Source organism: Haliotis rubra, unplaced genomic scaffold (genome assembly GCF_003918875.1).
Source record: "Haliotis rubra isolate DU_JTF1 unplaced genomic scaffold, ASM391887v1 Scf52, whole genome shotgun sequence".
Lineage (NCBI taxonomy): Eukaryota > Metazoa > Mollusca > Gastropoda > Lepetellida > Haliotidae > Haliotis > Haliotis rubra.
The window spans coordinates 2113563-2140511 of NW_025767213.1; the positions used below are offsets into that span (position 1 = coordinate 2113563).

The 26949-nt window shown below is 36.1% G+C and overlaps 1 protein-coding gene across 5 annotated transcripts in view; it reads left to right on the forward strand.

The window, feature by feature from the left end:
• LOC124292558 (caspase activity and apoptosis inhibitor 1-like) overlaps window positions 1-26949 on the forward strand; it is a 224676-nt gene that overhangs the window by 13405 nt on the left and 184322 nt on the right. Inside the window, exon 3 of one of the 5 annotated variants that reach the window (XM_046729695.1) lies at window positions 919-981. The exons of 2 other annotated variants lie outside the window; for them this stretch is intronic. The gene's annotated coding sequence lies outside the window, so the exon portion shown is untranslated. Of the gene's footprint in view, window positions 1-918; window positions 982-23824; window positions 23894-26394; window positions 26417-26949 lie in introns of those variants that run through there. 2 more of the 5 variants (XM_046729698.1, XM_046729699.1) reach the window with 2 other exon arrangements.

Here is a 26949-nt window from a genome sequence, read left to right on the forward strand (position 1 = left end):
TATCTCAACAGTTTCAAGATGCAGCAACTTCTTTCAGTATACACAGAGAAGTATGAGGAAACTGCCAAAAGTGAATCAATTCTGATTTTTTTGTCTATTCTTCCTATATTTTTTTTGTTGATATTTAAAGTTAGGATAGTGTTTCCCTGGCAGGATTCCCTCCAACATAACAGTAACTGTACCTGCCATCTGGCTGCTGTTTATTTGTGAGACAATGTGTGAACTTGTGTTGCACAACTTGTCTTGATAACCATGGCCTTTTATGTTTGCAGGGAAAACTAAGGATTATGATAAATTTTGTCATGGCTCAATTACCTGTAATCATTAGGTGTGTCTTGGGCTGTCCAGTTACATTTTCATGGTCCGGGTACTAAGTTGGCTGATAAGTTTCCTTGAATCTTTTAGGAGTGGGAGATATTGTGCATTGAAAATGATGTTTTAAGACCTTGAGAATGTCTGAACAATTATGTCATCCTGTTTCTGTATTATTTCATCCATTAATTGTGTCATTAAGTGTGCAAGCAATGTAATGTGACAGTTTATTGGGCTTGTTTATACTTTGATAATTAGTTCCTAATTGACTTGATAATTGCTTTTCCTGACTTGCTTTTTGCAGTGTTGGATATCAGACACAATTAATTGTAATATATGTTGCCATTTCAATGGCATTTATTTCAGCCAGTAGCTGAAACTATTGGTACTGGCAATTATAAAAATGAACATTTTTATGCTTATTAATGACCACAGCTGTAGATTTATGACTATAGCTGCCTGTGTGTAATGGTAAGTTTAAAACAGATTCTGTAAATTTATGAATGAGTCACAAAAATCATTTTGGGTAGGCAGAGGTTGATAACATAATATCTGTGTCCTTAATATACTTTGTTATACATTTGGAAAACATCATTGCCATTCCAGTGATTTTGTACTGAATCAAGAAAAGAAACCAAAAAATGATGAGTCAGGAGTGACAAAATATAGGTATGTAAAAATTACAAGAACCAGTAATCCAGACATGGATTTCTGTTAAGATTTCTATTAGTTCAAATTGTTTGTGCTTAAAGCAAAAACTGCAGAAGCAGCCAAGCCAATATAGATATTGTTAGCAGCAGGTACTTTCTGCATGAAATCACACCATGCTGTCAATACCCAACAGCCAGCATTCACACACGGTTTGCTCCACTACACCCCAAAAAACACTCGCGTGCCACATTAATGACCGTGCAGTTGTCGTTGTTTCGAATACCTGTCGAGGGTTGTTTGAAGCGATGTTGAAGTATCAACAAGCAGGTTACATAAAAAGCCTTTGTAAGGGTTATTCGCCAATTGCCTGTTTGTTTGTATTCAGGTCTTGGCCTAATGTCTCTGCTCCTTAACATTGTAATTTCCCCTTATCGTGCCTGAATGCGCTAGGATTAGGTAGGCAGTGAGAAGGTGGAGGGTCCATGCTGCTTTTCCATTGTTGCTTCATACGCTCGGATTTCACGCTACATGACATCATTGACTCGTGTCACATGTAATAGCAAGTGCTAGTAAAGATAGCTGCACTCCGACTGCACCTGGGGGCCGTCTCAACGAACTGGTGGCATATATCGACCGTAGTGCAATACAGTGCAGGTATATAGTCAGTGTTGTATGTGTTGGTCGTATGGTGTATGTAATTGGTGTTACTGTTAGCTATTTTAGGCAAGGTGTGTATGGTATAATGTAATTATATATGATTGAAAGCATTTGTTTCATAGTTTTTTGTTAAGAAAATGGTATTCATGTGTTTAAGAAAGTCAGATGTGCAATAAAATTGAAGTGTAGTCGTGGTAACTGGATGTTTCTCGTTCAAGATGGCTCCTTTAACTTGATTTGTTTTTCATGTTTAGTTTTTTTAAGTCTTCATAAATTGAAAATTGTATTGCTGGCAATGATTCAATCAATATGTTCATATGTTGATACTTTTTTCCTTATTTACAGCAAAAAATTGAACTAAGGGGATATTTTTCAGATGCCATTATATTAGCATCATTTTAGCTTTAACAGCTTCCTATCATGATCTCATGTGGTTGTAAAAAAACAGCTTTGGAAAGGCTAAGCCATACATTGTCATTCTGGTAAGGTGATAATGAATGTGGTTTTGTTGTGGTGTGTATGTATGTATGTATGTATGTGTATATGTATATGATAAATAAGGTTTTTTTAAACAAATGTGAAAGTTTCTTTTGAGTACAGATTATAGATAAAAGACTTTGTTAGGTCACTGATAATTAACATGATGTATGTTTAGAAAACCTGTAAATATGTAGCAGTTTCTACTGGTCTTTTAGATACTGATATCAGCAGTAACTATAGTGTTTAGCACACCAATCAGATGTACAGTGAAACATGTAATACAATTATACTTGTCCTATGAGGTTGACCAATCTGTTTAAACACACTTACAACCCTGGAAATTTGTTCTGTCTCTGACGTCATGGGTGTTTCATATAAAACACTTACGTCAATGAAACCAGTGGTGTCAGAGCTATTTCAAATATGTTCAGAATCTTGATGAATCTCTGATTTATAGGAATGCTAAGAGATAATCAGCATATGTGTCTGATATGAAGGATATATTTAATGGTTGGCAGAATGTTGACCTTGAACGTTGATCCTGATCTGTGGTTATTGACACACTTCACACTCACTTTCAATATGACTGAACCCTCCCCTTTACAGATAAGCTATAAACTTATTAAAATAGATAACAAGGAATGCTTGGTACATTATTTGCATTCCAAACACAATATTTGGATCCTTGAATATTTCAAAAGTAATTTCCACTCATGCTTGGCTGTATTTTGCTGTATTAATATGTCCCATTTGATATTCATACACAGATATAATTGTTCGTAAAACATACTTCAACTGTAGTCAAAGTTGCATGCAAACATACGACGGAGGAAATTAGGCTTGGCAAACAACGTGTAATTTGCATAATTGTGCTGAAGAGCTATCGTAAAACAGAACAAGCGGGCAAGCATGATTGTGTGTGGTAATTTTAGAAGTTTAACAACAATATTCACCAGTGCACTGAAGAAGTTTATAGCCAGAGATATCATTTCCGACCACTCATATATCTTTTTGATGACACGTGATCCTTTTATCTGGATTAAGATCTGCAACTAATTTAGTTTGCATGCAGTGTTCAATTTTGCCATTATGGACATGTGGCATTGTATTTCACAATTTTGTCTGGAATATTCATTTTATGTACTTGAGACAGACAAAGAGTCTACATTTTTTAGTTTTAAAAAAACCATGCCAAAATAACCTGTCATAGTGTTCATATCTCTTGTGACCAACTCACGCTATGGGCAAGTACGGCTAATGTTTAGTTCATGAGGACATAGTAACAGGGTTTGATATGCAAGTGGCCAGCCATTATATCATGTCAAAATAGAAACAGCCATCAAATAATATAAAAAGGACTATCTGGAAAGATGAAGCTTTTATCATCCCAGTGATTTACTTTCAAGTTTGTGGTCATTGGGTTGAATGTTTGGCTTGTCTTTGTGACAGTGGACACTAGTGTTTACGTGCAGAAATGTGGGTGGGCTTTATATCCATGTGTGGCTCATATCATCCTTGAAATGTTGCATGTTTCTTTGTGTAAATTGTAAAAATTTGAGGGTATCATTTGCATTGGTATTTAAAAGTGGCCGTAAGACAGTATGTCATAACCGATTTGACATTTGCAGCACCACTCGAGCTGCACATAATCGTGGATGAGGGAAAGACAGTATGTTATCATGGTAGACGTAGTGTTAGATGACCATAGGTTTTATTAGATTTGTGTCTAGACAACTTGACAGGACAATGTAGTATTTTGTCATGAAGAATAGGAGTTCTCATAGGTAGGGCATTCATTTGGAGTTTAGTTTGGATGAACGTTGAGGTTTTCAGGTTTTTTTAGCATCAACATTGCTTGTTTTAGATCCAAGTGGTAATGACAATGATGCCAATGTAGACAGTCAACTGAGGTGAGGAATTAACTGGTTTCACTCCATAATCAGTGATGAGTCAGTGTAGCAATTTGTGTTGTGTTTTTCACTGTAAATGAGTACATAGTGATTTGGACTTGTCTGTAGATCAGATCACTTGACCTAAGGTGCCATTTTAGATTTGTGGCCGAAAGTAAAACACATCCCCTTATATCAGAAAGAAACTCTCAGACAGTTGAAGTGTTGGGGGATTTAGGAAAATGTGGATGTAAGAAAGACACCCTGAACTCAATTTCAAGAGAGATGACTTGGGATGATGATACCTTCTTTCAATAGGACAGGTTTGTTGGCCTGCCTGTTAGTGTTTGATAATTTCTTTTATTTAAATCTATATGTCACTTCATGAAAGTTCAACTTATATTTTCTACTTTATAAAAGATCCATTTTCTGCAAAATGACACTTACTTAAGATGCACTTATATGTATTTGCCACTGCATCAAGATGAACATAGATCTGTATGCCACTTTATGAAAGATGGGCTTGTCAGTTGAGCATCTACTAGGAGAGCTGAAGGACAGTGGATCAACCCCTGGCAGCTTCAAACCCAAAAACCTTAAAAGAAGGTACCTTTGTGCATTAAAGGGATCAAATGGGTACTTTATGGTTTGGAGTCAAGCAATGTTTGCATTGGGTACCCATTACAAAAAGGAGAGATGCCAACCCATACGATTTTATCGTATTCGTTATGAAAAAGCAACACAAAATACGTGACTATGATAGCAGTAAAAATGTACAAATTTTTAACAATAATACATTTAAATTATCAAATACCATAGGTACCATACACAATAAATTTCAATCACATTTTATTCTGTATCAAGCTATATATGGCTACTTACTACTGATTTTGGTGAGTACAATGTCAATAACAAGGTCTTTGACAATATATTTACATGTTTTATTTAATATGATTTTTTTTTGTAAAAGTTAATATTAATTTTGGCCCAAAAATACTAATTTTTGCATCAGTTTTGGGCCAAAATACTAATTGGGCTAAATTAGGGTTGGCATCTCTGCAAAATGGTATTTTTTTATCATTTATGAAGTAGAAGTATATCAATCTTTCCTTTTAACCATACCAACATATATATATTCTCCGCAATAACAGCAAACAACAAAATGGATATGAAATGTTGTTTTAATTTTTCATATAAGTTACTGAAATTCACTGAAAGCAGTGATGGGGACAGCAAAAAGTGACTTTCCAAAGTGATTCATTATGGAAGCATTCTTTGGTGCCATGTTCCCAGATGGAGTGATGTGGAATACGTTTAAACAATTGATCTGCCATAGAAGACTCCAGTAGAAATGTAGACATCAATAATGAGTGTGTGCCAGTCCCATTACAAATCTATGTATTGCTTGACAGTGTGTCAGGACCGAAATCATACAGAAGGACTGCATAGATTGTACAAAAGTCAATAGTGAATAAAAGGATCACATTCCTAAAATTGAAAGCTGTGTAACAGATGGGGCATGACGACAGGCCAGGAACAGACTTTCCAAGGATGGCAAAGATAAATCTCAGAAAGATAATCATAACTTTATGATGATGGAGAAAAAAGGAGAAGAAAATGGATATATTTATTATGATTGTGATAGATGTATTTTTGGGGTTTGAAATTTATAGTGATAATGGAATAGAGAACAAACATGAGGACTGGTCATGTGCAGGATTGAATTTTATTCATTACCTGTTTAAAATTGTTCAGATTTCATGACAACCCCGAAAGCATATTTCTAGTAAAAAGTTTATCTTATCTCATATTTATGAAGATTATTTCGTACTGAAAAATTTAATCTGTGTGAACCATTTATAATTCCAAAGGTTGGATTCAAGACTGAAATGTATGTTATCTTGTTATTGAGACACTCCTAATTGTTATATATCATAATTCCTAATTATTTTCTCGCCTGGAAATATTTAATGTCATTGAATTATTATTGAATTTTGAATGTGTACATGATCATATGTAAGTCAGAGTTCATCTGCACATTGATATGAATTTTCTAGTGTACAAAATGAAATACACCACACACAAATCCAGGTATTCTGAAGTTACACTAACAGAACAAAGAAGTAACCAAACTGGCTATGTATTAAAATCAGTCACCTGAAAATACATGTCAATGGCTTGTTGCCAGCGATTATTTGTTTATGACCTTAACTTAAACACTGGGACCATTAACATATCTTGTGTCATTCAAGCCTTAAATCTCTCAAAGCTCTTTATTATAATTCATATACGCCCATGTTCTCATGTTCACAGACATTAGTCATTAATTCATAAGAACTACAATGTTTAATTTATTTAGAATACTACACGTCCTTCTGATAAACATTATTTCATAAAGTGCAGTTCCTCTGCTGGTGTCAAATGTTTCTGCCAAGTTAACCAATGTTTTGTGTTAAGTTAAGTATATTAAATTTGTTTTTGCTAAATTGGCCATTTCTGCATAGAAAATTCCAGATAAATATTTATATCCTGTAGATAAATGTAGTACGAATGTGCGAATTGATTGTGAAATTGTGGGCTCATTCATGAACATGGTGCAGGCAAAGTAGTTTGTCACTTGTAAATTGAAACATTGTGAAACATGGAAAGCCGTCTATGACTCACTACTTCATCGATATCGTCATATTCATGAACTTTATTTTTAGTGTACTTCCACTTTATTTCATCTTGGTAAATGTATCGATTGATATGTTTATGTTATGGTTGAAAGGGTTAATGAGTTCGCTAGAACTTGCAATAGGAGAGATTTCCTTCCCATATTTGTATGCTAGTTGATCAAAGGGCATTTAGATTGATTTCAGCCGGACTATAGCTTCAACAGGGAGAGATGTTATGGCCAGTTTGATTACCTAGAACTGATGAATAACTCGCCTAATGAGTAAAATCTGCTATTGTAGCCCAGTCATGTGTAAAAGCCGGAACCCAATAGAATCAAATGCAGTTTGAATTTGTTCAGTAACTGTTATGGCTAGCTTTATTAACCTTCTGATAAATTTTATCTAGTTCAATAAGTATAATGCATGAATTTGAAGATAGGGGCAAATTAATCAGACAGCAGTAGTGAAAATTAAATCTTTTGAAGTTTATGGCTAGGCCTTGGTAAAATTATGGTCTAATGGAATTACTTTGCACACATATATAGGTTTGATTTGTGTATCTCAGTTATACTGCTATGGTCTGATTGAAGTCAGCTAGCATTATGACTAGACAATATAGAATTGTTGAGAGTGCATGTACTCTTTTCATCTATGATAGTGGATAGAGATAAAAGTATGATAATATTCATATTTTCTGGTGTATGTACCAGATGTTTTGTTGTGTCATATTGCGTTAAGTTGTCAGAAGAAACAATCTTGTTCAAGAAAGCACTATACATAGTTCACTCAGAATAGGTTCTTTAACAGCCATAGAAAGAGATGATAATATTTAGCTAAATTAACTAGCCAACACTGATTGTGAATTTCTATCAGATGCGAACTTCATGTTTTTAGCAACACAGAAAACATATGAATTCCTTGTGTTCATTGATGGGTTCACATTGTGTTCATGACAGCTTACCCTTGTATGTATTCATTCAAAACATGTGTCCTTCCATACCATAGTCTGGAGAACATTACTATAGGGGGGAATTATATCATGCTTGTTCCACTGAAGCTGCCATTGAGCCAAGACCTTATCCAGAAATATCATTCTGACACAAAACCATTTAAGCATGGAATATCATGCTGTCACAACCAAGATAGTTTTGGTTACAGAACCCATAAAAAGTATCCCAAGTTGGTCTCAAGCAGCTCAGTATCAGGGACATATCAGTGTTGAACATACTTCACAGAAATCCAACCCTACTTCAACCTCTGGTCAACATTTGGGTTCACTTTATCAAAATAATGGGTAATTTTGGTGCAGATTTGGAATTGACCTGGCTCTACGCCATTGAGAAATACTCTGTTAGGGAGTGTCTTCATCTAATTACTTTGTTATGACCATAGTCATTCTGATGACATTTCAGAGGTAGTATTTCTTCTGTTTAAAATCAGTCTGTGATAGATGTTCTTTAAGAAGTGTTTAAAAAATTGATGTGCTTACCTGCGTATACTTTAAGTTGGTTTTCTTGCAATCTGTTTATACCTGAAAAAAAAGCATGCAAGTGTATTTGTTAGTCTATTGAGTATAGATAGTTCCTGGAATCTTGTGTAATAAAATCAAAGAAATGATCAATGCTGTCACCAGTGGAGATCTTCAATGTTGCTTCATATTTACCTGACTATATATTTACTTGGCCGCTCTTCTGAATAATAAGAAGTTTGTAACTAAACTTGTGAAACTTGTTTGACTTCAAGGGTTAATCAGTTTGTGGTGAGAGTAATCAGCCTGATAAACAACACAAAGCATCAATTTGTTCTAAGATTGCAATGATATATTTAATGACTGTTACATATTTCTTTCAGCTTTTGTGTAATCCTTGGATACTCACTTGAACATGCTGTGAGAATGTTTAGGGAGTTTCTAGTACCAGGGAGGTAAAGTCATTACACACATACAAGATCTGTTTGTACAGGCAAGTTAAATGAGCTTAACACTTCCCTACTTACGTCTTATCTGTACAGGGCTAGGGTCACCAATCTACCACGATAATGTATCGCAATTGAAGTTACAACTTTGCCAATTGAAACGTGTTATCTGTCAATAATTGAAAAATGATAACCCAGAACAAAGGACATTGTCTTGGAGTTTTTGTAAGCACACAGAGGTTGTTTGAAGTGTCTCTTAGCAGTTAAATGGTTAATCTTCAACAAACTGAAGATGTACTCTGCCTCCAATGATAAATTTAATATTTGCCTTCGTCCATATGTCTGTATGATCAGCCTCCCTACCTTTCCTCAATGTTTATACAAAATGTTCATAAACTGAAACCTTCATTGGAGTTTGTTATCTCTCTCCTTTAGTCCAAATATGAATGGCGTATTTGAGGATGATCCTTCCTTTGAAAAAGTCCAGCCCAACACCTATCAGGTTTTCCCAATCTGTTCACCATGACTGAAAGTTTATGTTGCTGTCAGTGGAATATTTTAATTCACTTTGCCAGAAATATGATCTTGGGTTTTACTCACATTAAATATGTGTTCTCTATTACCACCAGTCCCAGCTAGCCAAATAAGTAGATGGCCAAGGGTCTTTCTGCCATGTTGATAAAACAGAATTCAACAAATTTTCTGTGGTATGCTTATGCTTTAGTCCTGTATTGAGGTCGTGACCTCAGGTCAACCCTTCAGATGGCCAACTCTTGTTTTACTAGCTTTGAAGAATGCTTAAAGAGGCCCAGTCAGGGAGGAATAAAATTCATGTGATATGAAGACTTAAGTACTCATGTTTCTTTTTTCAACATTTTGAATTTTATTTTAAAAGTAGTTGTGAGCACTTGCACATTACTCAATGACCATAACATAGGGGCTTTTAACTGTAAGTGTTTTTGGTATTTTTTTTTACTTTGACGGTTATGAGACAATAACTGATTGCATTTTGTATAAATATCTGATTATCTTTAGATAATGTTTTTATGCTATGATTTTTTAAACCAAAAACAAGAAAAGAATTATTTGGAGCAACAAAAAATGGCTTTCCTGTTTTATATTACTAGAACACCTGTCAAGTGACTTAATAGCATTTATTTGATGTAAACCAATTGCAGATGTTACTAAAGCACTTCAAGTAACTCATTGAATATATGTTTGAATGATGAATTTTTGAATATATGTGTATCCATATCAGTATTTTCATCATCTACTTGTCAGAACATGTGTTGTTCAGCATCCTGTGAATTATCAATTGCAAACGCCATTTATTTGCAAATTCAAGAGGACAAATCCATGTGGTAGTAAAATATGTGACAACAATCATTGATTCCTTTTTATGTCTTTCAAACAGTATCTTTAGTTTCTGCAGACATTTAAAGCCTTTGATTTCACAGATAAGTACAAAGTTTTCCACTGGACTGAAACAGACGCATAACCCTGAAACAAAAAGTGACCAGAATTTGGACATAAAGCCAGCCATATTTTACGGTTTATGTGTAAACACATTAACATTTCAACTTGGCCTGTCTGGTTGTCCAGCACAGCCTGTGACCTCAGTAAAGGTCATCTGAGCAATAACAGTAAAATAATGTTTAGCTGGACTTTTATGACTTCAACCTGGACTAAATACAAGATAAAGGGGCCTTCCCTGGTTACCTAGACTACAAGCTTGGCCGAAGTACAGCCATGTTTCCATCTTGCTCACAGCCTCCATGAGTTTACCTAATTAAATTTGAATCCCAATCCCCCCTGGATTAGATATTAAGTGTGATATGCAGTATGTTTAGATAGTGTGGATGTAGGGGAGAGCATGTCTGAAGATATCTTGCAGCTATTAACACAGGTTTATGGCTGCTTGTCAGGTGAGAAGTGTTCCACTGTCGTGGGTGGGAGCTTGTACTACAACACCATAAACTGGTATACGAATATTTCACTATTATCTTGAAAGCAGGACAACAACCACTAGACTTTCTCATATTGTTTTGGATTTTATGGTAGTGAGTTTTGTGAAATCCTTAATGGTCAGTTTCATTGTTGGAGGTGCTGATTGCTCATCAGATGACTCACGTTGTGATGTCTAAGTTGGATAAGGTAAAATGAAACAAAGTTATTCTGTCAGGGAATTGATTTCTGTTGGATTTTCTATTGTATTATCTTGAAACGAAACTTCTAAAAGTTACTTCAAATTTTGCGTAACTCTGGCCCAAGTAAATTCAACTCATTTTTGAGTGTCAAAACACAAGTGGAATGGACGAGTACTCTATTATTCATCAACACATCTACAAAATTATTTGCTCGAGACAATCTAACTGAAAGGTTACGCCATTTTCTAAGGGACTAAACTTTCCATATTGCCAAGCCCTGTGACATATGTGTAAAATTTGTATGTAGATTAAATTAGCAAAAACAGGCAGGCACCAAATGGTTTTGTCTGTTTGAAAAGCATAGACATTTACAAGCTTTCATGGTTAGAGAATGCACATGGCCATGTGATTTTCATTGTCAAATTAAAAGCAGGTGCAGGGTATTAGATTACAGAAGAACCAACATCTCCTATCATTTCTTGCACATAACTATCACAATACTTTTAAAGTTAATTCTTTGGAGAGTTTCTGACAGGATTGTGAGCCATATTTCTTTGTTAAGTGCAAATGGTTTTAGGTATATGTTGTTACAGGAGTTTAATATTTCCACAGTCCTTCTTTGAACCCGTATCAGAATATGGATCAATTAGTTCCTTGGAGAATATTCTTTGTTGCGATGAAATAATATGGAAGATTTTAGGAGGGTCATGTCTGTCGTTACACAAAGATTCAAATTTGATCATTTTAAATTACATTCTTCCCTGGTGACTGCAGACGTAGTTGCTATGAAAATAAACATTTTAGCTGTATGCATGTTCATATAATACTGAAACAACTTCTTAAGGTTTCTACTTATGAAAACCTGTCCTTAGGTATTATGACGACAGGAAGGTCAATTTCATGTTGAAGTTCATGTTTTGATACCCTTCTATACATATTTGATAATATATGAGCCTTTTTTGGTTTTCATTTCACTGGTTACCAAGTAACATGATACATGTTTAATTACAAAGAAAATATTTTTTTATTTAATCTTATCCCCTTCTGTGTCTGTAGAAGATCTAAAACGTGTGTTAAGTTGCAAATGAGCACAAGAAGTTATTGAGAGTTAAAAGTTTCTAATAGATATATTTTATTACTGCCATCATGGACAATATTGAACCCATTTCTGGGTCAGTACAAAAGGATTATCTGTCTAAAATGATAATGATAGCAATAAAATATGAAATATCTGCCTCAAGTCCAAATATATTAAATGAATGATATTGCACAGGTGAGATGGCGCTAAACTTATTCATAGCGGAAATTAGAAATTTTTATTACTGCAACTTATTCATTTCATTTGAATTACCAGATGATATTTATTGAGACAGTTTGCGAGGTTTCTGATTATCAAGAGATAGAATTTGATTGCATATTTTATGACTCAAATTATGCTGATTTACATTTTCAGCATTTCACATTTCAAAAGTATTACTTATATAATTACAGCCACCTGTTCAAATTAATTCATCTGGACTGAAGGGAAGCTACGAGTGCTATAATTATTTACCGATCAAATCCTAGCAGGTGGGCTGTCATTAAGCAAAAGAAAAATGTGTGTAGAATCAATACTGTTCAATTAAAGTGTTTACTTAATAGTCTAAACTGAAAGGATTTAGTTTCTGTGAGATCTTTTTTTCGATAATATCAAATATATATTATGCAAAACGTGTTTTGCTAGTTTTGATTAAAATTACAAGGCTCACAGCTCTCATACATTTTATAAGAATACATATTAGAAAATCTGTTTGCTTTGTAAGTGATTATAAAACAAAGTCTAACATGTGGGAGACTCCCTGTGTAACAATAGAAAGGCTTGACTTTACAGAACTGCCAAACCTGTAAAGACCCAAAACAAATAAAACTTGTGTCTGCGGGTAACCAGTTTAATTTGTGGCAATTAGACCAGCCTTTTATTATCTATTCCCCAGATTCACACCATCAGCGCTCTGCTTTCCTATTTAAATTTGCTGACAAAAGAAGTTCTGGTTTTTTCCTTTGCTGACAGGTCTCTGTAGACTGACTGAAAATCAGATCAATTTAGTGAATGTTAGCATGTTTGGATAGTGGCATTTTGAAAGTTGCAATAGCTTGTTCTTAGGAAAGCATCTTCTCTTGCTGTGATGTTTATATGGCAACCATCACACTGATGTATGTACACAGGAGTGCTGAATGCAAGGAGGCTGTCAACATTTTCTTTGACATGATTTTCATATTCAGAGTAAATAACAAGAAAAATGTTTACTTGAGAGAAAGAGTGGAGATAGTAATAAGATGGCGCCAAAAGTGTGTATAGGAAGTTTGTAAGTGGAGCTTCAGATCTGCACTGTGACATTTCAAAATCATTGTAGCTCACCTGGCCGTAGAAGCCATAGCTTGTAAATTGATCTACATTGTCTGTGAACTTTTCACATTTGCGTCTGGATATTTGGAACTGCTTCCTCAAGGCCCTGCAAGATGTTCAAATTTGACCCAGATTCTCAAAAGTATTGACTGTATTATACACAGCATATGTATTTCTAAACAAATCTTCAGAAACATAAGGAAACTTCTATGAAATAGTTGTAGTAACTGGTGTAGTGTATACCAGACATTAGGTTCTATTTGAGGTACCAGACAAGTTTCAAAAAAAGAGTTCGAGATTGTCCACTTGTGGTGTCTGACACTGTATGACTACAACTGTCAACATACAGTGCATGTTTGCAGAATGATGACATTCAAATTGTTCAGATCAGTATGTACCCTATTGACAGTTATGATGTTTAAAGCTCATATTCATATTGTGTAGATCTGATGCATTCAGTTATGATGGACTTACCAATGTCATGGACTATGCGTGTCGTCAGATCTTGTCAAATCTATGTTACTTGTGTTAAATAAATGATACATGCTTAGGATGTTGGAGATTGAAATAGACCCAGACAGACTGAGACAGAGACAACCCTTCTGTAACCTTTGTTTTTGTTCTATGTATTGTGTAGTTGATTTATCAGGTGGCATAACATGAACATTTTCACATTCCTTTGACCTGACTAATGCTGTAAGAAGTAAACATTTTGAATGGATGATCCTTGCAATAGTGTAACTACAACCTGTTCACTGACACCCTTAACACGATCTCCCTGCAGCTATCTTTAAATATTGAGGATATTTTGCCCATTAATTCGACATCATTATAAGTGTTTAGTCAGTAGTTTTGTATGCTGCAAATGTGTATTGTAAACTAAACAGAGTTAGTGGACTTGTTAGTGTTTTGTTGTTCAACACTACACTCACCAATAGTCCAGTTTAATGTTGAGTAACAGAGTCTGGACCAGACAAATAATTTAGTGAAAAGTGACCCACACGGTAGGGGAGAAATGATACGATGTCATCCACACCTGACCACTTGGTACATTATGGTTATCAAAGGTTGCTGGGGACCAGGTCCCTTCCACTAAGTCGTCTTAGCATCACAACTGTCATAACTCTGTGTTAAAGCATGGGAGTTAAAACCATCTTACTATTGTCAGTGTACAGATTGTTTGTGGGGCAGAGCTCAGAGCTAACAGGGTATTGCATGTTCAAACTGTTCTTTATCATTGCCACCGCTTTAGTTCTTGCTGGATTGACAAAGCTGGACATTCATGTAGATGACTGTTAATTTTTATGTGTTTTGTTACATTTCATGTAATATGTAATCTGTGTCCCGAGCAACCTATCCTGGTTCCATGAAGCAATCAATGGATTGGGTGGGCAAGGTTGATGGCGTGGCAGTGTGCCCTGATGTTGTTGATTGCTGCTGCCTCTGATATGGAATATTAGATGGAATGCTTGCAGCACCAAACAACAAACACATATACAAGCCCTTATGACTTAGTGATGTGCTCTATACTGTAGATGTTGACTTGACGATTCAAATAGCAGTAAGTAATTCACAAACATTAGAATACAGAGACTGAAAGTACTAATGTTCCATAAATGTCTTCCTCAAAAACAATTTTGCAATACTGTCAAAAGAGCTTTTCTTTTAAGTTTGGTTATGTCTGACAAGCTGTCATTATTTAACAACATTGATTTCATATTAGTTAGTTCTACAAACAATTGATTTCTTTGCAGCAGTTATTTGATAGAATTGTGATGTTATGACTTGAAACATTGCCAGATATTACAGTTTTCAAATGCTATCAGTTTATGTACCAAACGATTCTGCTTGAATAAACAGATATAAGTATGATTTGCCAACTTTTAAAAGGTTATGTCAGATGGAGATTTCAGTGTTTGCTTAAATAACACATCAGAAATGTAATTACATTTCCATTGGACATTTGCCAACACAAAAGGTTTCTGTAGCTCTTCTGTTGAGGTCAAGCACTAGCAGATCTAGAAATACTAATGCGAATTACACATGTACAGCATAGGCTTACTCAAGTAGGTTTGTACTTCCAGTTTAAGTTTAGAGAAAATGTGTGGAAAACATTTCTGGGAATGTTTAAGATACATGACAGTTTGAATTGAAGATGAGCAAGAATGAGTGAATGATTTGTTTGGGGCGAAAATGGCTCGGGCTCCAGGAGGAAATAATGACGAGGGGTCAAAATACACATGGGTCAATGACAATACTCCCAAAATGTTTTTGTCATCCTTATGCTGAACATTTTTAAGGAGATTCACATTTGTTGCAGAAAGAGATGTGCAGGATCTGTTGTTCATGACTGCCGGAAAGCTGAAAGTTACCTGTCTGTTAAAATTTTAATTGCTATTTCTTGATTGATTTTGTTCAAGTTCTTTGGAAGCTCTTATCCAATTATTTAATATATGGGAAAGGAATCAAACGACAGTGCTGTGCCCCGTTTCACAAAGCTATTGTAGGGCTACGACCGTTTAACTCCTATACCGTAACATAGACTTAAGACAGTTGTAACGCTACGATAGCTTTGTTTTGTGAAACGGGGCCCTGGTTTTTGTTTTGCCTGGATTGATGACCAGAATTAGCTGTTACTGAAGGAGAGCTACAACCTGGATACTCTTGTGTCATTGAATGAACCACAGTAGCATTTAACATACCAAAACATCTACTGTTTCACATGATTACTTAGTATGAAAGCATTTGGAACATGTTAATGAATATTCTGTGTAGATTGGTTTGAAGTTGGACATAATTCCATCTTTGAATGTTTTCCTGCCATCTTAGCTTACAATGCTGAAGAAAGGAGTTGTGATAAGTTAATGCTAAGATCTCTTTGTTGAACAGGACCTTGATCTCTTACTTAGTGACTACCATGAAGACAATTAATAAATTTGCAAAGTATTTGGAATAATTATTGCCATGGCTCATGCTGTTGATCACTGGATTGTCTGGTCCATACTCTGTTATTTAGAGACCACCATAGACTAACAACTAGTCTCTGAAATGAACATATTTTACTGAAAAATGTTCATAGTAAAAAAAAAAAATATATAATGAAAAGGAGCCCTGAGACCTTCTTCATTTTCAGAAAGCTGAGGAAATCTAGACTTGCCACATTTTCTAGACTTGTGTGGGCTCTCTTGGATATATTTGCTTCAGGGTCTGTACGAGAGACTAAGACCACCAGCATATAGCTGGAATATTGCTGAGTGCGGTGTTAACAAACAAGCAAAACATAAACAAGCAGAAAGGGACTAAAGATGTAATGCAATCATTAAATTTCAATCAATGAAATCATACAATTTGTAAAACCCATTTCTTGTAATCCATTTGCCATGACGTGCAATATTGCTAAAAGCAGTGTTAAACCAAACTCTTCGTTTTATTTTGTTTGTTGTTTAAGTTGCACTCGGCAATATTCCAGCTATATAACAGGGATCTGTAAAGAATCCAGTGATGAACAGCATGAGCATTGCTCTATCCAAATGGGATACACTGACATGTGTCAACCAAGTCAGCAAGCCTGAGCACCTAATCCCATTAGTCACCTCTTATGACAAGTAAATTTAGTTGTGAATAAATTGAAGGTAAAGTTACCCTTATCTTCAGGCCACTAAGCTTTTCAGAATGTTTTAATATCCTTGATTGTTGGTTAGCATTTACCTCTTTCCTCAAACATTTGCCTTAACCACTATGATAAAATGAAATATTTGTACCCCACTCTATATTTATGAGCAGTTGTCAGCACATGTACAGGATACATATCTTACATAATGACACAAACTGATAACTCACATGTCCCTTTTGCTCTTCAGACCACCTTTGAAATTATACAAGGATACCAAGAAACCTGTATCAAACCACAGAACTTTAACCCATTTATGGCATAGACCATAAACATTTTTCTATATGATTGTAATTCTTGTTTGTGTGTCAGTAATTGCCTATGGACATGAGCTCCTGGGGTCACCAAGGTCACAAAGTATACTTCAGCCAGTTGCTCACTCTTCCTGCCCCCCATTAATCACACAGGAATATGTTCATGTTTTCATCTTGCCTAAAAGCCCCTTGGGTAGGGACATAAAACTTCAGAAATAAAGTTTTCAAAGTACCTATCAGGTCTTTGTGACTGATAAATATTTTCTATTTTATGAGTATGTCATCCTGTGACATTTTATATTGTTTGTGATGAGACTGTTCTCTTATCTGTCAGTTACTCCTTTTGGGAGCATTTAATTCTGTTTTCATTGAAACACTGTCAGACACATACAACAGAGGGAAATATGTCATTAAATTCTCTATAGCGCTCTAGTATCAGTTTCAAAGAACACGTTTCACACTAAGTGTAGTATGTGTATGCCAGTGTGAAATGAATCGCACTTAAAATTAAACACAGATGTTTCAAATTAAGTTATAAACGTATCCACTCATTTGAAGGATTGGGGAATTTAATAGATATATCCATTTCAAAATTTGGAATTATAAGCATGTTTTTGAAGAATACATCAGTCAATTTTATGCTGATCATGTTTCAAACATTTCCAAATTGAATAAAGTGTAAAACGAAGTAAATTAGAACATTAACTACCTCTTTGGAGAAGCCTCTCTGGTGTTGGAGTTGCGTCTGAACTCACTTCAGAATGCTGCCTGAAATGAACAGAATGTATATAGGGGCCAGATTGAGAATTAATGCAAGTTAGTTATCTAGCATCTGTAATGGTATGGAGATTACACTTCTCACACATGAAAGTTTCAGTTCAATAGTTTATTTATCTGGAATATGAAATGTTGATAAGTATGTATTATTTCTAATTTGAAACTATCTTCATGGTAATTTTGTGTGGGAATTTACATTTAAATGTTGAAATATTTTGATAAGGAATACAATTTCAAGGATCCATAGATGCTGTAATTTTGTATATGTATCACATTTCTATTTATGAAATAATGAAATAAATATACAGTGATAGCAGAAGATTTGATACCTGAATGAATTAAACATACTGAAAATATGAAACTGAAATCAGTGTGCTATATGATGTCAATCTAGGAGAATGAAATTAACTTTGGTTGCAGTATGTGATTGTATTGAAAGGAATACTTTAATGCATATATATATACATGTATACTAGTCCTCTTGTTGAGAATGATTAACATCAATGAACCCAGTAATAGGAAATGTTCAAGGAGCCTGACACATGTTTTAATTTCATAACAGTAAAAGAATTGATGAAAATGAAACGGTTGTGCTTGAGTGATTTAAATATCACATGAGATTAACCTTATCATTCTTAGCTGTTATCAAATTATTTTTGCATTTCTCAGGTTGTGCGATATGCTTGACCGGTTATCAATCAGATGAAATCATGACATTTTAAAATTCAGCGTGCCTTACAGAAATTGTATGGGTTATTATTTGAATTGTTTCCTGAGCTTGAAGATCTTGGAGTGCGTGAACTGCCTCCAGTGTTACAGAAATCAATTCAAATTTGAATGTTTGACACATGAAAGCAGGCTTCACAGTTGTTTTGTACACTGTAACAGATTTGGTTCAAATCATTTGAACAAAACTGAATTGAACTATTGCACCTTGAAAAAATTTGGCACTCTTTAGGTGTTAATGTGTCCAGGACAGCCGACTGGCCTGTATGGTTCACTTACTTTCAATGAATAAATTTAATCGGCAAGGCTTGTGACTGCTTAACCCCGAGAAAGGAAAACTGAATGCTATTCAGACACCATTACAAAAGGCGATCAAGGTTCAAAAACATTTTGAAGGATAAAATTTCTTTTGAGCTCTAAGCCTTAGGACTACTTCATGCCCACCATTAAAGACATTAAGATTTAGTTATATTTAGAAACATTAGGATAGGGTTTCAAGGGGCCTTTCCAGGCAACATACCAATTCATGCATCATGTACAGGGCCAGGATCCATGTGGTTTTCGCTGGTAGAACAAACAGTGATAATGTACCATGCTTGTAATGGCATACAGGCAACAGAGCAAGAGCCACTCAACCCTTGCATATTAATGATATGCTGCAGCCAGCAATTCAACACAAAAAAGATAGCTGTATATTTGACCACTCTGGCTCATCCTGACCAGATGACTTGTATTATTGATGTGAAGCTTATGGAACTAAGATGATTTGACAAATTATTTGCATATGAATGCATCAAGTTTAGCATGAGTTTACTTTGAATCTGAAACTCTCATGTGTCAGCCATTCATTTTATGACAATATTGAAGTCCAGACAAAAGAGGTGAAGAGAGGTTATGTCATGCTGTCTGCCTGTCTGTCATCGAGCAGTGATTTGTTTTGGTGTCCCCAGCATATGATGCAGTGATCAGCAATCAGCATACCCTTCACTTGTATGTCTTGCTTATCTGTCCAGCAATCCAGGCTGCTTGTTTGTTCCATTTGTCTGTTCATTCGTACATTATTTCATTTTTTAACATTAATTTTGTAATATGTTTTCTGCCCAGGACTTTGCAGCTCTCCTGCCTGAAAGTTGAGCCTGCTTATGTCATTGCTATACTACAAGCTTAAAGTACTTCTTGCTGTCACTCAGCCTTATGTGTCCAAAATGTAACAATATTTGGTATATGTGTGTTTTGTGGTGCTTAACAATTTCTTTTCTGTGTTTTTTTCTCTAATAAGCCTTTTAAGTTTGAAAATACTCTTAATTCTCTGAAAATACATTTCTTCTCAATGTAAACAGTATCTCAACAGGAACCACTCTGCCAAAATTTCACAAAATTTTGTGTTTGTTCACACCAATGATGACATATCTATGAGGGCTGCTATGATTATCTCATGTATTCGGTGAATCAAAATTTATCACTTTATGAGTTCACTTCATTATTTGTGATCACTAAATTCGATTATTCATGAATTTTTTTAATATTTTCCCTCAAATTTGGGCTTTATTTATCAAAACAGAGTTTGCAAAGTGGAATGTATACAAAGCAGGCAGGATAATAGATAACACTCTTACATATTATATACTAGGCACATAAAGAAACTGTGCATACAAAAATTTAAAATCTAAATTTATCAAACCTGTGTAGACACATAAGGATTTAAACTAAGAGATTAGTGACATGTATCCAACATGCATGCACGTGCCACGTCCCGTGACGTCAGTGGGTTCGTCCTTGAGACGTGCAATACGTTGTTGCACGTGCATTCCGAGAAAGAGAAACAGAGCAAATGAATGCCACACAATACTGTCACTTTGGAAAGCTCAATCCCTGCCCTTGCGATCGTTCAAAAAATTAAACAGCTATTGAAACGCATAGCATGCCAAGGCTCACGTCTGCACAACGTCATGAGGCCATTGGGATGGTCCGTGGGGGAATGTCTCAACGACAAGTGGCTGCACATTTCCACTGCCACTGGAACACCATTTCTGCACTGGTGAGACGCTACCAGAACACAAATGACGTCATTGATCGGCCACGTTCTGGACGTCCACGTGTAACAACGCCAAGACAGGACAGATGGATAAGGGTGACCCATCTTCGCCACAGGTTTCAGACTGCAGTGATGACTGCCCGAACTATCACAGGACTTCGCCGTATCCACCCCAACACAGTTTGACAACGTTTACGTCATCACGGGATCAGACCACGACGTCCCGCCATACGGCCTATCCTGACACAACGTCATCGACAAGCTCGCCGAATGTGCTGCCGAAATCATGTCCGCAGACCCTTATTTTGGTGGAGAAATGTTGTTTTTACAGATTAGTCCAGGTTTAACATTTCCCATAGTGATGGACGTCAACGTGCCTACAGACACGTGGGAGAACGTTATGCACAGGCCTGTGTCTTGGAGATGGTGGTGGATTTGGGGTGGAATAACAGCACGCCAAAGAACTCCTTTGGTGATTGTTCAGGGCAACTGAACTGGTGTGGGCTACAGGGATCAGATTCTTCGACCTGTGGCAATTCCTTTTTCTGCAACGTCATGGCCCTGGGTTAACATTCCAACAGGACAATGCCCGCCCTCATACGGCAAGGGTTGCTATGGATTTCTTGCAACACCACAACGTTGACTTACTGCCTTGGCCTGCAAATTCACCGGATCTCTCCCCGATAGAGCATGTTTGGGACGAGATTGATCAACGTCTACGCCATCTTCCTCATCTTCAGATAACGTCCTTGACCTTGCAACAGAACTTGAGAGAATCTGGCGTGACATCCCACAAGCCTTCCTTGCACGTTTGATAGGCTCCTTGCGTCATCGATGCACTGCTGTTCTCACTGCCGATGGTGGACATACCCATTATTGAGCTTGTGACATGGTCCTTTGACCCCCTGTCCCGCTTGTGGACTCGTGACGTCATTGTGATTGACTTTTCAATTGAAATTCTCCCGACTTGTTATGGTCTCGTGATCCCTCCATTAGAGTTTATATGTACTTTTGACATTGTTATCGTACTTATCAACTGGGATAATATTTTGACAATGCACAGTTTCTTTATGTGGCTAGTATATTTGATAGTAATGAGGTCACTGGTCATTGTGATGATAATTAAACACTGTCAACATGGTCAAAATTTGGCAAATAGTTATTGTTGTTGTTTCACTGAGTATCTTGAATAGTACATTGACTACTGTATTTGTTGCCTAGTATTCGTATTTGATACCCACTATTCCTGATATGTATTGTATTTGCCTCATAGTGGACTTGCTGCAGCCCTGATATCTACTTGTTTAAAAGGTTCTATCTGACCTGCTAATGCAGCAATAATGAAATTGCTATTTATGGCCATTTCTCATTAATGTTGAGAATGTATTGATATTTGGTATGCCTTTAGTTTCAACACATGTTCCATTTTCTTGTCTATATGTCTATTATATTTGAAATTTGGGCCTAGTTTTGACCATGCCCTGCTTCTAAATGGCATGTTTCACTGAACTTTGGCTTGTATGTTTCTCCGTATGATGACATATTTTGTTAGAATCATAAAATTTTATACTGTTAACAACCAACCTCCCTAGGTGAGCTTCAGTGCAGCTGCAAAAGCTCTGAACATTTTGCTAAATGAGATTCAACTTGTGTGTTTGTGGGTTTCTATTTTGCCCATGATGTCAAAACAATAAAGCATTAACATGTTAAGATCATTGCTAAAATGGCAAATTGGGTTGTTTTGATACCATGATCTAATGGTCTGCAACTCAGTGTCTCATACATGTAGTTGCACATATCCCAGTAGACTAAGGCTTAGTCTCTGAATATATATACTGAAAGGCAAAAGAAACGTCGTAATATTGGAAATGACATTTAAGTATCAATGGAACATTTGAACCTATTTTTTAAAAATAATACGCCACTGAAATGCAGTACCGACTTTCATCAGAGAAGATAACCCCTCTCCATTGTCCCCCATGACAGTTTTGCCGCTGTTGTGTCCACTTGGATATGTTCCCGGCGGTGACGTTGGGTGAATATGGGTCTCCTGGCAGGACATCAACAAAACAGGTTCCTGGCTTGGAGACGTCGCCGAATGGTAGGTCACTGACTGGTCGCTGGTGGTTTCCTATGGCCACCCAAGCTGTTTCTCTGGCCCTTACGAATAGGTCTTGCACGTGTTGATGGACGATATGACGGTCCTGGCGGCGTGTTGTTACATCGGGTTGACCACTACGTGGACGGTCATCAGTGCTGCTGGTGGCGTTGTATCGCACTCTAAGACGTTCTATCGTTAAATGACGCTGCAACTGAAGTCATTAGCAATGACTCGAGCATGTTGACCAGCGTGCAGGCGCCCAATAGCTTGTTGTGGTTGATCTTTCGTTAACCAAGTCATAGCTGCTGTGTTCAGAAAACAAGTGAACGATTGCCATTCAAGCCGGCAATTTATGCCTGAATGCATTTATGATGCACGTGCATCTCGATTTCAATGTTGTGTTTGTGGGAACTTTTCCCTCTCCAAAAAACAAAAACATTTCTAACTTCAATCTCAAACAATACTTTATTGGGCAATGCAGGCTATACGACCACGATTCATGTTTCCTCAAACTTGACTTCTGGTGTATATTTAAAAAAATAGGTTCAAATACTCCATTGATACTCAAATGTCATTTCTAATATTACGACGTTTCTTTTGCCTTTCAGTATATAATTTTGATAGTAACAAACAAGCCCATTTATATTGAAAAGGAGCCCTAGGGAGACCAGAGATTCAGAACCTGAGGAAATCTAGACTTGCTTTATTTAGGGCTTTAGCACTGCAGAGAGGGCTTGGCAGTAGGGAAATTAGTGTGGTTCAGGGACTGTGAGACAGACTAATATCCCAGTTGTCCTTGCTTCTGGGTTTCACCAGAATAGTACATGTCTACAGCCTGCTCTGACCTGTCCTCCCACTTAAAGCTAACTCCATGTCATACAAGGGGTGGTGGGGTACCATTGTGGTAAAAGCATGTGCTTGTTACACAGAATGCCTGAATTTGATTCTCTAAAATGTACAATGTGTAGAGCACACTTCTGGTGTCTCCTGCCATGATATTACTGGAATATTGCTAGAAGTGGTATAAAACCCAACTCACTTGACCAGATGGTCATTTTCATCATGGTATATATCCTTCTTACTCAAACCCTACCATTGATGTCTGTGTCCTTTAAGTTAGATTACCATCTCGTCTCTGAAATGAACATATTTTACATTTCATTTGCAGATAGTTACAGATGTATGCATGTATATCTGTTACCTTGGTTGACCTTAGGCTTTTTACTACCCCTTCACAGTAAGTAATGTTTTTACACTTCTCCATGAAACTCCTATGCTTTAACTGTGGATTACACTCCTAAACGTTTCATGACTGCAGGTTTGAATTCATTTATGTCCACTTCTTGGCAATTTATCACAGTCACTGTGTTCTTTACTGAACTTTGTTTATGTATACCATTTGCTCATTTCCAATTTTGACCCTTTGGTAATCTTGATTATTAATAATTCTCAAATGTTTCTGGAATAAAATCATATGTGCTTGTGCTTACTTTTCCAACAGACTTTATTTTTAAAGAATGTCTGATTATTTCCGGTATGAAAATGACCTTAAGTAGTTTTACATGTTTATTTCAACTTATGTTTTCCAAACCGTTGAAATTTGAACAGGGCATCATAAACTGCAATCATACATTGCCCTGAATAGCTGATGCACTGCTAATGCAGCATTAAGTATCATTGACTCAGTCAATCTTACCAGATGAACTGCAGATGTATAATCTGCTCACTGACACTATTTCATAGGTTATCCATGTTGGGGGAAAGATGAAGGTATTATCACATTTCCCAGCAGTTGATTTGTCGCTGCAAGCATTGAGGCTTTATATTTGTTTATGTTACTTGAATGGCAATATTTTCCAGTTATTGTGCCATAACACATATACTGAATCCCTGTCATTATGTAATAGAAGTTTCATCATAACACAAGGAATAGCAGTAGCAATATGATGATGCTCACAGCATCTTTCCTATGTGTGACTAAGGCTAACATCACTAATTGCATACAGTGTATCAGCAATACTGGCCAAAGCAGAGGGTAACCAAACTCACTCACTCACTCACACACATACATTGTATCATGTTTAAGGAAGTGATTCAGTCATATTCATGTTCTTGTGAAATCAAAGTCTTGGATGTTTGAAAGAAAACACCATTCGCCCTTCTGCAGACACTAAATATAACTGTATTAAATATCCTCACATTTTTGCTTAATTTGCATCTTGAGGGGGAAAAAACATTATCAGAAAGTAATCTGCATTATGACAGATAATACCTTGACTTGAATTCTTGTTGTCAATACAAATCAATCAGTAATGGGAAGGAAATTATAGCATGTTAAAAGTCAATTTCTCCTGAAAGGTGTTTTCACAAAGTGCTACCTTCAAAATAACATGTTATCATATTTCTAAAAGCAAAGCTAATGGGATCAATTTTCAAAAAGTTACACTGCATTACAGAGATGAAAACTATTAATGAAATTAAAATGATCAATTTGATAAGAAAGTGTGAAGACCGATACCAGGTGGTTTGACATAAAATAAGGCTGTGTTTGACAGGGCTAAACTTTATCCTATTATTTGGTGGAGGTGATTAGGCAATATATTAAAACTGGGTGATTTTGTTGAAGAACAATAAAAGTAGTAGTGCTGAAGTTAAAATGCTGTTACAAGTGTAAAGTAGACTTTTTATCCCTTTGATCTGTGCTGCTTGAGATTGGGAACAGATGGCTAATCACCTTAACATTAAAATTGCTGTATTAATAGTGAGATAAATTACAACAGTGAAATAAAGTAGCAAGAGCCGGCATTTATAAAGGAACTGGTCGTCAAATGTAATAAGAAGATGTTTCAGATCTTTTTAACACATTATGCTCTTATTTGTGGGGGGAATAATTTCAAAATGATTGGTGATGGATTCATCAGTTCTTCCCTTTACCCAAGTGGCTAAAGCATTCTTCAAATTTTGCCATGTAAAAGATTTGAAAGAAAGTTTGAGTTAATAATTTTTCAACATGGTAAACATATTTAATTTAGTGCAGCTTTATCGCATAAGTTAATTCCATCAAATGGCTATGAAAACAGATTTAATCGGTCAGGTAATACTCATTTACTCATCAAAGTCAAGCATTAGTTAAACAAGTGTCATTCATTAGGCCATCTACTTTGTAGGTTTTTCTATAATTTCTACTATAATCTAATTAGAATGCTGTCTGATGCCACTGCCAGTATTTGAATTCCTGTCTTTGATGGTGTAGTTGAACTCTGCTTACATAAACAGATGCTTTCTGCATGCTAATTACACCTGAATGCAGGAACCTTAGGGCATAGGGCTCCTACAGTGCCACCACCATATGTACACTGGGCAATTAGAATGATGGCCTTACCATACTCTAGCACCAGCACACCAGCCTGCTTCATATCTGTCTCACTGACTGCAATGCTATCATGTAGCAGGCCCAGTATTTGGAAAGCATTTCTCAAAGTTATTGTAATACAACAGTATAATGAGACTGACTGTGGCTTCAACGTTAGGTTGCAAGGGTGAAGTGACCAAAATTGGAGTGTGCTTGAAAACAATGCCAAAACCGTTTGGTTAATGACTTGCACAGCTCAGGTTTCAATACCAGCCTGTTGCAGCATCTGGTTAGACAAGATACACACACTATTACACATTCTACACCCTTATGTTACTCCAGCCAAGCTACAGTGCATGTGTTGGGCCAAGGTTCAAGTAGCCTGACTTCTTGTATATGTAACTGAAGGTAAATATGTTTTTTGGACAAGTGTCGATATGCAGCAATGTGATTGATGAGGCAGGGGAACAAACAGTGGGGAGGGGGACAAGTTGGGGAAACCAGTATGTAAGGGTTATGATGACAGTTCAAAATGTTAATGGATGCTTGAACTATGTGCAGACTGGAAGATGAATAGCTGTTGTATCAATGTTAAAAACACTGCAAGCACAAAAAAAATCAATTTTCACAAAATAATAATTTCAAAATAAATGACAATAGAACTTTTGAAATGGACATAACTGTATTGATGTTTAATTATAATTTTAGATGAAGTACAATTGTGTTTTTCTGTTTAATAAGTGAACAGATGTTTGATATGTATCTAAAAATCAATAAATTTTAAACTAGTTGAAATGACCATTTTGTTGAAAGACCAGTTTGAGAGCAGTAAATTATCAATGGCCACCCAGGACATTCAATAATATGAGCCTATTGGAATGCTGGTGTTGTACCATGACCTTTAAAGTGTTTCCAGTCTAACTGTTTTAGGGAATCGGATC